Genomic DNA, 11,015 nt, shown 5'->3' on the forward strand with positions numbered 1-11,015 from the left:
TTGATTTGCAGTATGTCCCGGCTAAAGCTGTGAAAGGACAGGTCATTGCATATTTTCTGGTAGACAATTTAAAAGATCTGAATGACCAGGGGGCAAATGTAATCGATGTTAAAGTCGATTGTTGGAAGCTATATTTTAAGGGATCGAAGCACAAAGATGGTGCAGGGGTTGGAATCCTTATTATTTCACTAGAAGGGATTCTATTAGAGTTTTTGTTCGAATTAAAATATCCTTGCTCGAATAATGTGGCAGAATATAAAGCTTTAATTTTGGGTCTCGAAATATTAATTAGAAAAGGGGTTTTGGAAGTCCAGATATTAGGGGATTCCCAGTTGGTTTTGAAGCAGTTATCGAAGGAGTTTAAATGCAATAACAAGAGGTTGCAAAAGTATTTAATAACTGCTTGGGAGTTGTTGACCTCCTTTCGAAAAGTTTCTTTGGTTCACATTCCAAGGATTGATAATGAAATTGCTAATGAATTAGCCCAAATTTCTTTGAGATATAGAATCGGTCCAGAAACTCTTAAGAAATTGGCCAGTGTTCATAAAATTTTAGTACCTGCAAATGAAAGAGAAGTTTTGTGCGTAGATAAATGGGGAGATACTGATTAGAGGAAGCCTATTGCTCAGTATTTAAAGGATCCTAATATTCCGGTTGATAGAAGGATGAAATTGCAAGCAATAAATTTTGTCTTGATGGCTGGTGAATTATATAAGAAGGGAATCGATGGAAGTTTGTTGAGATGTTTAGGCCAAGATGATCAAAATATTGCTTTGGGTGAAGTCCATAATGGGATATACGGTGCCCATCAGGCTGGAAAGAAAATGAAATGGGTGTTATATCGCAATCACGTGTACTGGCCATCTATGATAAAAGATTGCATCGATTATGCAAAAGCATGTCAAGAATGTCAATTACATGGTTTGATACAGCAGATCCCTGCATCCGAGCTGCAATCGATAATAAAACCATGGCCATTTAGAGGTTGGGCTTTAGATTTGATTGGATTGATCCACCCTCCTTCATCGAAACAACACAAGTTTATCTTTGTAGCAATCAATTATTTTACAAAGTGGGTTGAAGTAATTCCCCTAATAGAAGTTGGTCAAAGTGAAATAATAGACTTCATTGAGGAACATATTATCCATCACTTTGGAATTCCTTAAACAATAAGTACTGATCAAGGAACGATGTTTACTGGTCAGCGAATTAAAAATTTTGCAGTCTCAAGGAATATTAGTATGATTACTTCAACTCCTTACTATGCTCAAGCTAATGGGCAAGTTGAGGCAGAAAATAAAATTTTGATAAGTCTGATAAAAAAGTATATCGGAAACAAGCCTCGAACATGGCATGAGACTTTAAGCCAAGTACTTTGGGCTTATCGAAATTCACCAAGAGGGTCAACAAATACTTCACCCTATAAATTAGTTTATGGCCATGATGCAGTGCTATCATTAGAAATTAATTTGAATACTTTGAGGATATCAAAACAGAATGATTTGCCAGTTGATAATTACTGGAATGCAATGTTTGATGAGTTGAATGAATTAGATTTAGAGCGAATCCTGGCGCTTGATGACATGATTCGACAAAAAGAAAATATTGCTCGAAGTTATAATCGTCGAATAAGAGAGAAATATTTTAATACAGGCGAGTTGGTTTTAAAAGTTTTTCTGCCAATGGAGAAGAAATCGAAATTCCTTGGCAAATGGTCCCAGACTTGGGAAGGCCCTTTTCAAGTGATAGGGTCATATTCTGGAAACACATATCAAATCAAGGATATCGAGTCGGGAAAAGTAATTATCTCAATTAATGGAAAGTATTTGAAGCAATGTTGTTGTTGGCTAAATTAAAGTCAAACATGCATAAGTCCAAAAAAGATAGAAACCATTACAAAAAGTAGCCTGAAGTAAAGAAATTCAAGGTGCCAAGAGTTTTGCCAAGTCCGAACGCAGTTGTGCCCTTTTATTGTCCAAAGTTGAAAGTGCTTCAATATGCTTGAACTTGTTGAATTGGAACTGTTCAAATTATTTCTCATATTCTTCTTTCTTGGCCTCAATGGAAACAATTTCTTGAATAATTTGGTGTTGTTCTTGCTAGGCAGTAGTCAGAGGTACGCCTATTTCAGCCCGCCTTTCGTGAACTTTAGCAAGCTTTTCGTTAATTTGGGCCAATTCTTTTTTCAAGCTTTGTCTCCTCCTTGTCATAGAAAGCTTGAATGGAAATAGCATGAGAGATCCTTAGATCGAATTCTTCATGAGAAGTCTTTTTCGGTTGAAGAGTGGAAGCATAATTGTCTATTTCAGTTAATCTTAGCTGCTTCGTTTTCGATCTCTTGGAGTTCATTTTAAGAGGTTATACTACTGTGGGAAAGCTCTTTGAATTGTTAGACCATGGCAGAGTACGGGATAGAAGCCGGAAATCCAAAGGTGGAATTCAAAATGTCAGATAAAAGCTGGTTGAGGAGGATATCTTTGATCCAGGCAGCAGGTGGGTGATCCAAGAGTTTAAGAAGGGATCGAAGCTGTTCTTGAGTGTCAACATCCAACTCGAATAGAGGGCTGGATGAGGAAGGTCTAGGAAGTGTTGGAACAGAAACAGGCACTTCGTCTTCTTGGATAACCCGATTCAAAACAGAGATCAAGTTAGCTAATGTAGCACTTGTGGGTGTGGTAGATACGCCTTAAATTTCTAGATCTTGGTCCAGGAGGAGTTTGGAATCCAGCCTGTTGAGGGGGGTTGGAGAATCCTTGAGGAGTTTCTAAAACTCTGGATCGAGACGAGTCTGAATTTGTCGTCTCAGCAATTCGAGAGACAGAATCAGAATCTGGAGCCATCTGGTTCTCAGCAGAAAGCGCAGTCTGATTAGTTGGTGAGATTGACTCAAGTATTTGAGTTTGTGTTAGAGAATGCTGCGGAGGATCTTTTGTCAAATCGACCACCGGTGTTACACGGGAAGGTGCAAAGGCAGCTTGAAGTGGTTGAGTAGATTTTGTGGCTTGGATCAAATTGTGGGATGTAGAGTGTCCCAAATCAAGTTGTTATTGCAGAAGTGGTTGATCAGGTGCCACAGGAGATGTGATTGAGTGAGTAGCAGTGGTAGGCTGAAATGAAAGGTATACAGTTATAAGTTAAGTTTTATTTCAATTTAAATGAAACACATGTGGAAATGTTAGTGTTACCAGAATAAGCCTTGGTTTTCGAATGAGTTTTTTACCAGGGTTTGAGAAAAATTGAACAAGGGGGAGAATGCTGAATTTAAAGGAATATAGTACTGTAGCCGTTATTATAGAAGGAATGCAAAAAGAGGTAACTTCTCGCAGAAGGCGAAAAGGTGGAGAGAGAAAGCATATGTCTCGGGAAATGTGTCGAGTGATTCAGTATTAATGGGGAGTTAAATGGTAATTATTACCGATTTAAAAGATTGAAATTTGAATTTGGATTAAGTGTTTCATCTTCTAAATAGTGTTATCGAAGGCAAACACATTAATCCAAGGGAGCAATTTATTGATCGAAAAAATATTTTTCAATTAAAGCAAGGTAGTTCGAAATGATGAAAAAATCGAAGAATTCAGACAGTTTTCGAAAAGATACACGCGTAAGCGTGGGTTGAAGGTAATCGACGCGGATTCGATTACATTTACTTTATTAAATCGGATAGGTCAAATCGAACAAGATTTTCGAGACAGGTAATCGAACAAGATGTTCGAATAAGTAGATCGAGAAGTTATGGCAGTGGAGAAGTTAAAGACTTTCATCACGCGAGAAAATTATGGGAAATGTGTACAGACAAAAGGCGGGAACGGTTATCAAGGAGTATGCATTCAAGATTGTGATTTTGTGATTAATTGTAATTAGTTGTCAGTTACCAAAAGTAGATTATAAATACCAAGAAGTTTTAGGGAATAAAGGTTGAAACTTTAACTCAGAAAACACTTAAACACACTCACATCCCAGAAAATTCCTGAGTCTGCGATCGAGTAACTTTTCTGTAGGGTTCCTTCCATATTTTCTTTCTTTTAATTTATCTTCTTGTAAACTTTGTCTTTTAAGCAAATTTATCTTTCAAGTATCATTTATTTTCATCGTCCGATTTACATTTCTACATTTTAGATTTTCATGTCAAAGCCCTTTGACCCGGTCAAAGGCATTTTATCGCTTTCTTTCAATTTCAACGCAAACCTTTCCGTTTTCAGCACATTTTCGTTTCGAAAACTTTACCTTTTCGTTTCTTTTATTGATTTATAAATTTCAATTTATTTTTATTCTCAATACTCGTCTAATCGAAGACACTTTGATACACTTTTAGAAAAATGGTACCTGCATAGAGGAGTAGGTTTCGCTCCCAAACCACTAAATATCGAACCACCATTGATTTGTTAAAAATCGACAAAACACATAGTTTATTAAAAAAGGTTAATTCACAGTCTTATATATATAGTTCAAGACTTTCAAACCAATTAATATATTTTTTTTATAAGGCTCAAACCAATTAATATATAGTCACTTCTAAGTATATATATATGAAATTAAAGTTGCGTTCATTTTTCATGAGATTTTTTTTTAAAAGAAAGAAAGAAAGAAAGAATCCTGAAAAGATCATATAGGGATTCTATTTTGTGAGAAACATATTCTTGGGGTCCTTCGTGTCGTGTTTTGATTTGAATTTTTTCGATGAAGACAAGTGAAAGAGAGATATAGAATGGAAATATTTGGACAGCGTAAGCATAGCATAGAGATACCTTGGTAGGCATTTTATATAACATCGATTCTTCACTCATACTTGAATGATAGGTCAGCGAGAATTCGGGACATTGGCTTCATCATACGATAATAGAGCCTCTCTTTTCTTTTTTGGATTTTTCTAAGGATATTATTGCAAGTTGAGGAGCAAGTTGGCCAACCCATGGGTCTACCTAAAGATATAGTTCGTTTACTTCTCATATTCCATTTGATATGTTGTTTGGCTTCCCAGTTGCCAGGCCAGTAATAATACTTCTCTTTTTCCAATTAATTAATTAAGTATTTAATTAATATATGTATTCTAAAAATATATGTTATTAAGATTATTAATTGAATTTTTTTCTAAAAAATATATAAATTTTAAGTTTTTAATGTATTTATTATTTTTTTTTTCAATAAAAATTTCTTAAGACTATTACTAATAGTAATTTTAAAAGATATATATTAACTAAATTCATTAATTATCATTTATCAATTTCCATGTTGATGTTACTTATTGCAACTTTTCTTGAGTGGCAACGTATCTAAATCCACTCGTTTTTTTGTTGGTTTAATTATTATTTTAATTTTTATATTTTTATCAAATTTATAATTAAGTCTTAATATACATTCAATAGAGTAATTAAATTCTTTTTTTTTTTTGTTCTTTTTCAAAGTGCAATATCAGCCTATATAGGTGTTTTTTTTTTTTTTTTTGTTGTGTTTATTAGTTCGACAGATTAAGAATTAATCTGTTGTGAATCTGAATTTCATTTAAAATTTTGTCACTTATCAATACATAAAATAAAATTTAAACATTTATTTAAGCGGACGAATGAGTCAACAACTCAAATTATTGAAGTTGGTTTATAGGTGATGTTATTGTTATTAGTCTTTTGGCCTCTCCCATTGTTCCACAAACAAAAGTGGCCCTTCAAATGATTTTAAGGTTACCTCCTTCCAATCAAAATTCCAAATCCAGTTGTTGGGTCAAGGTCACCATCCTAGCTAGCTAGTTCCAATTTCCATTACCGTTGGCTTCTCTCAAGTCTCGCAACAAAAATACGAATTTCCATAGTTCTCTCTTGTACATCAAGTAGTAATATCGTTATATATCTTTCCACTGTTAGATAAGAAGCGTGATTATTTATTTCATGTCAGTTACATATTCAATCTAATAATAAATAGCAAAAAAATATAGAATAATATTATATGACTAACAAAATTTAGTATTATAGGCTAACACTTAGCCAATAAACATATTTTTATACTAATATTTAAAAAATATGATATTGACTAAATTTTAAATTTTAAATTATAAATACTAATGTTCTAAATATTGGTTCGAATTGGTCGGTCGAACCTGTTAAACTGTGAATCAACAAATATGGTTCGGACAGACAACAAAACCGACAAATTTAGAAATTGGAGTTGAACTGTCGAATCAGTCAGAAATCGGTCGGTCAAACCAAACCGTGACCCAATCGGTTTTTAAAATTGGCTAGCAAAACGCTGCGTTTTGCATGCTGAAGAAAGGGCCAAAGGGGAATGAACCCTAGTCTCACCTATAGACCCACTCACACCTCTCCTCTTGAGCCTCCACAATCCACTCTCACCTCTCGCTCTCATTCTCACGTCTTCGGTCTCCACCTTGAACTTCCGGCGCAACTTCCGTCCAGTGCCGCCGTCGCAATGTCCGTGGAGCCACCACCATTGTTTGTGCAGCCACGCTCCATCGCCAAGTCAGCCCTCGAAAATCGCAACCACCGCCAACGCCACTTTCCGTCGCGCAGTTAGGGACCGTTGGCGCCAGCTCTGCTCAACCCTGCCACCCCTTCAGCCACCTCTTGCCAGCCAATGTCCCTGTTCCCGCCAGCTTTGCATTTTTCCAAACTTCCAGCTTCTGACCCTAGGTATGAATTTTGATTTTTGTAATAATAATTGTTGAAGCATTGATTAATTGTTGAAGGATGATTAATTGAATAATTTTTTATAATTATTGTTAGTTCAGTTCTGTTCAAGCCTGTTCGAAGGTTACTTTGAAGTTTTGTGAACTGTGAACTGCAATTTTTTTATTTTTCTCCCCTAAATTCGATTTTTTATGCTCTGTTCAGAAATTATTGAATGATTATTGAATGTTTTGTGTTTTTGTTGAATGATTATTTGATTCTTGATTAGCACTGGATGCTCTGCTTTGTTTGTGTACTATTTCTATACTGTGTTTGTGATTTTTTTTTTGGATAATTCAACAGGTTAAAGATAAACTTGTTGTTTAATAATATTTTCTTCCATTGTTAATCTCGGTAATTCAATAGGAAGCAGATATAAAAGCAGAGCTTTCAAGTCTGTGCGAGTTGCTGTCCATGTCCTGGTAAATGGATTGCAAGTTAATGTTATTTCCTTTAGTTTTAATGTTGGATTTTGAAACTAACCCTAATTTCTTACTTCTCAGGAATCAAAAATCAAAAATCAAAGAAATAGAAAAAAAGCAGGTATTATCAGTTAAATTCAATTCTGAGTATTATTAGTTGGACAATTATGAGAACATTATTACTGCTTGTGAGCTGAAAACTTTAGATTTAATTGATTTTTGTCTGGTAATTATTGGTTGGACAATGATAGTGTTTAGGGTTTTTAATTTGTTCTGTTTGAAATATGAAGGATGAGCTTAAGAGAAGCTTGCTAGATTCTATGATGTTAAGGACCCCAATATTGCGTTCGTGTTCAAGTTCCACACCCGTTTTGGAGGGAGAAAATTCATTGGTTTTAGTTTGATTTATGATACTGTTGAGAATGCTAAGAAGTACGAGTCTAAGTACAGACTTATTAGGGTAAGATAACTCCATTTTTTGTTCTTCTAATGTGGTTTTTGTTCATGAGTGTAATTGCTATAGAATGAGAAACATTTTCATCCAATTAGAATATATGAGAAATATTTTTTATTCTTCTGATGTATGTTTATTTATAATTTATTTATTATTTTATTATAAAACGATTTTTTCGGTTGGACTACAGTTGAACTGATTAAACCAATAAACCAATAATTAAAACGATTCGATGATCGGTTCGATTTTCAGAACCTTGATAAATACTAAATTTTAAATTCTAATAATATTAAAATAAGATATTAGTCCAAAATATTAACAAATATTGATAAAAAAATATTAGTCCTTTAATATTTCTCTAAAATATATGTATGGTACAAAATTAAGTATAAATAATATATTTTTTAAAGCTATAATAGATGATAAGACTGAAAAATAAATTTTACATATGTACTTCGCTCAAAATTATACTTGTAAAATGAACAAATTATGAATCCCCAAAGACGTAGGTTCATAATTGATACATGCTAAAGTTTTTTTTATTATTTTAATTTAATTTATTTTAAAGTTTATAGTTAGAAATTCAAGTAAAATTATTTTTTGGAAAAGTCTAGGGGCCAGCAATTTTGTTAAATTTTGGCCAGCATGTAACCAGCAAAGAAAAATGAGTCATTGGATAAAATCTCACACCAATCTCACATCATTAAAATCATCATTGATGACTATTTGATGGCTACAAATCACAAAAATTATTGATTCTCTAAGATTCTTCTTATTTTTTAAGGCCGATAGTGATATCGTGTTAATATTTTATTTAGATTAATGTTCATAATTTTATGTATATAATATTTATAATTATATATTTATTTTATTTAATATTATTTAATTATCCTAATAGTAATTAAGAAATACAAAATAAAGTAATAATTAAGAAATATAAAATAAAAAATTTAAATTATTTGAAAAATTATGGTTTTTTAAATATTTTTGTAGTATCAACCGTTTACTTGTTCCTAGAATATAATGACGTGGCACGTTTAGGTTTTGAAGAGGCTTCAAATATCTGAATTGAAGATCTCCTTGTGGACATGCATTCAGCATTCATTCATTTGGATCTTGTTATTCAATAAATAAGGGGTAATCATGTAGAAAGATAATCCTGCAATGCACGTAATAAGTCATTGATGAATTAACACGCCACGTCATGACTTATATTACTAACTTCATTATGTTATAGAAAAATCCTAACTCATATTCCTAACAGTATAGCATAATAACATTGTTAGATCCTTTTGGCTATCCAGATGAGAAAAAAGGGAAACTAAAAAAGGTGATATTCGATCGATTCTTATGTCTGTAGATGGTAATTGTAATTCTTTTTTGAGAAATTCTTATTTATTCTTTTAGAGTAAATGGCTTTTTCTTTTTCACATAATTTATTCATTCTTAATTCTTAAAGGTGCTAAAAAAAAATTATTAACACTACGTTCCGTAGTTATAAGGAGTGGAGGTGGGAAGATCCTTTTTTGTTGTTGATAGCAATGTCAGAGATAACATTAAGTTAAATATTTGAGTTGTGATGTTGTTAGCTGACTTTAACAGGTGGTGTTTTGTTTTGATTAATTTTCTAGCTCTTTGCTCTACGTTAGTGTTGAGCTCTGTTATTTCAAAAAAAATTCTTATTTCTTTTTTTTCCCTTACTTTTTCAGATTTAATAGATGAGATTACTTTATAGAATAAAAAATTCTTATTCCATGAAATATATAAGAATGCCCCTTTTTTTTTTCTCCAATAGACTATAGTTCAGTCTCTCGCTCGAGTACGAAAACACAAACACAATAAATGTCACACATGCAAATGGAAAGAATATATAGAAATCATGAAATACCATATTGGACTCAGGTAGCATTCTTTATATGTTTTGGGCCTCTTGGTCCGCTTTATATTGGGATTATCTTTTGCCCAAGGTATTGAGCATCTTCTGGTAAGTTGTATACAAGTTGGTTTGCTTCATATATATATATGATGCTGTCTATGAGGGTAAAAAGGTCAGATGCCTATGGTGACTAGGAATAAATGTCCAATTAAATTGAGAAATGTGTTAAGATTTGATTTGTTTACTAAATTTGACCTAGGATTTTGATTTTTTTTTTTTTTTAGACTTGGACCTAGGATTAAAAGTAAGTAAAATGTTTAAAAAGTAAAACTTTGGTCAAATAACATCACCAAATAAACCAACTTGAGTTGGTCGAGTGGTCAGCTCACTCGTCCGCTTAAGCAAGTGTCGGGAGTTCGAATCCTGCCTTGTGCATGCAACAACTCATTGGCCAGCGGCAAACTTTTAAATGGAGCTTAGATTCGCGACGGCTTAGTCCTTAACCTGTCGGGTTGGGGGATACCGTTTTGGGTAAACCAAAAAAAAAACATCACCAAATAAAAAAAGGCCCAACCACACGGCACACAAAAATCGACAAAGGTTTTGCCTAAAATCTGAACACTTTCTAAAATACCAAAAACAAAAAAGTATAACCCTGGCCCATGAAAACCCACAAACACTGATCTTCTCAAAAGGGAGAGGAGCTGGATCGAGTCCTTCAAGTTTTTGGCGCGAAGAAGGTTCATGGCAACGTAAATAAAACACCATTGCTGACTGGGAATTGAATCAGATCAATACGTCTTTTACAACCACAAGAAGACATGAACATAATCAACCGCACAACCTCAAAGAGCTTCCACCACCATGTCGTGAAACAAAATATCGTCTTCAGGCCAACTCCACTGAACCAGGGCCGCTGGAAAACTACCTGATAACATCGCCTGCCGCCGACAAATCACTCTCCACACTTGACTGCGACGTTTTGCACCTCCACTATTTAATTAATTTTACGAAAATATTTTATAACAAAAAAAATTAACTAATAATAATTAGAATTTATCTTATATAATGTTTATTAATTATTGTTAGAATTAATAAATGCTAAATAAATCAACTTTTGTCTCCTAACATTATTGTTAATTTTATATTCTTTGTTTTTGAAATTGCCAATACAACCTTGGGGTAAAAACTCATAAATTATGGCTTTGCATTCAAAACATGGTTTAATTTAATAGTAGTATTAGAGAATCAATATATTTTGTGATTTGTAATAATTAATGAATTATTATTAATATTTTTAATAGTATAAAATTACATCTAATAATTCCCTTTTTTTAATCATTAAATATTGACTAAATTTTAATAAAAGTGTTTATCATAAAACTTTCTCATCCCTTAAATGGAAGACTTAATTAACCATTGTCCTTACCATGTGTCACGAGACTAAATTTTAATAAAAGTGTTTTGGTCAATATATAATCCCGTAGCCACTAGCCACCACTTTTATATATATATATATATATATATATATATATATATAACATTGAAATTGATGATTAAATAAGTTTTTGATTCATTCAAAATTATTG

This window comes from Arachis hypogaea, chromosome 15 (assembly GCF_003086295.3).
Source record: "Arachis hypogaea cultivar Tifrunner chromosome 15, arahy.Tifrunner.gnm2.J5K5, whole genome shotgun sequence".
Lineage (NCBI taxonomy): Eukaryota > Viridiplantae > Streptophyta > Magnoliopsida > Fabales > Fabaceae > Arachis > Arachis hypogaea.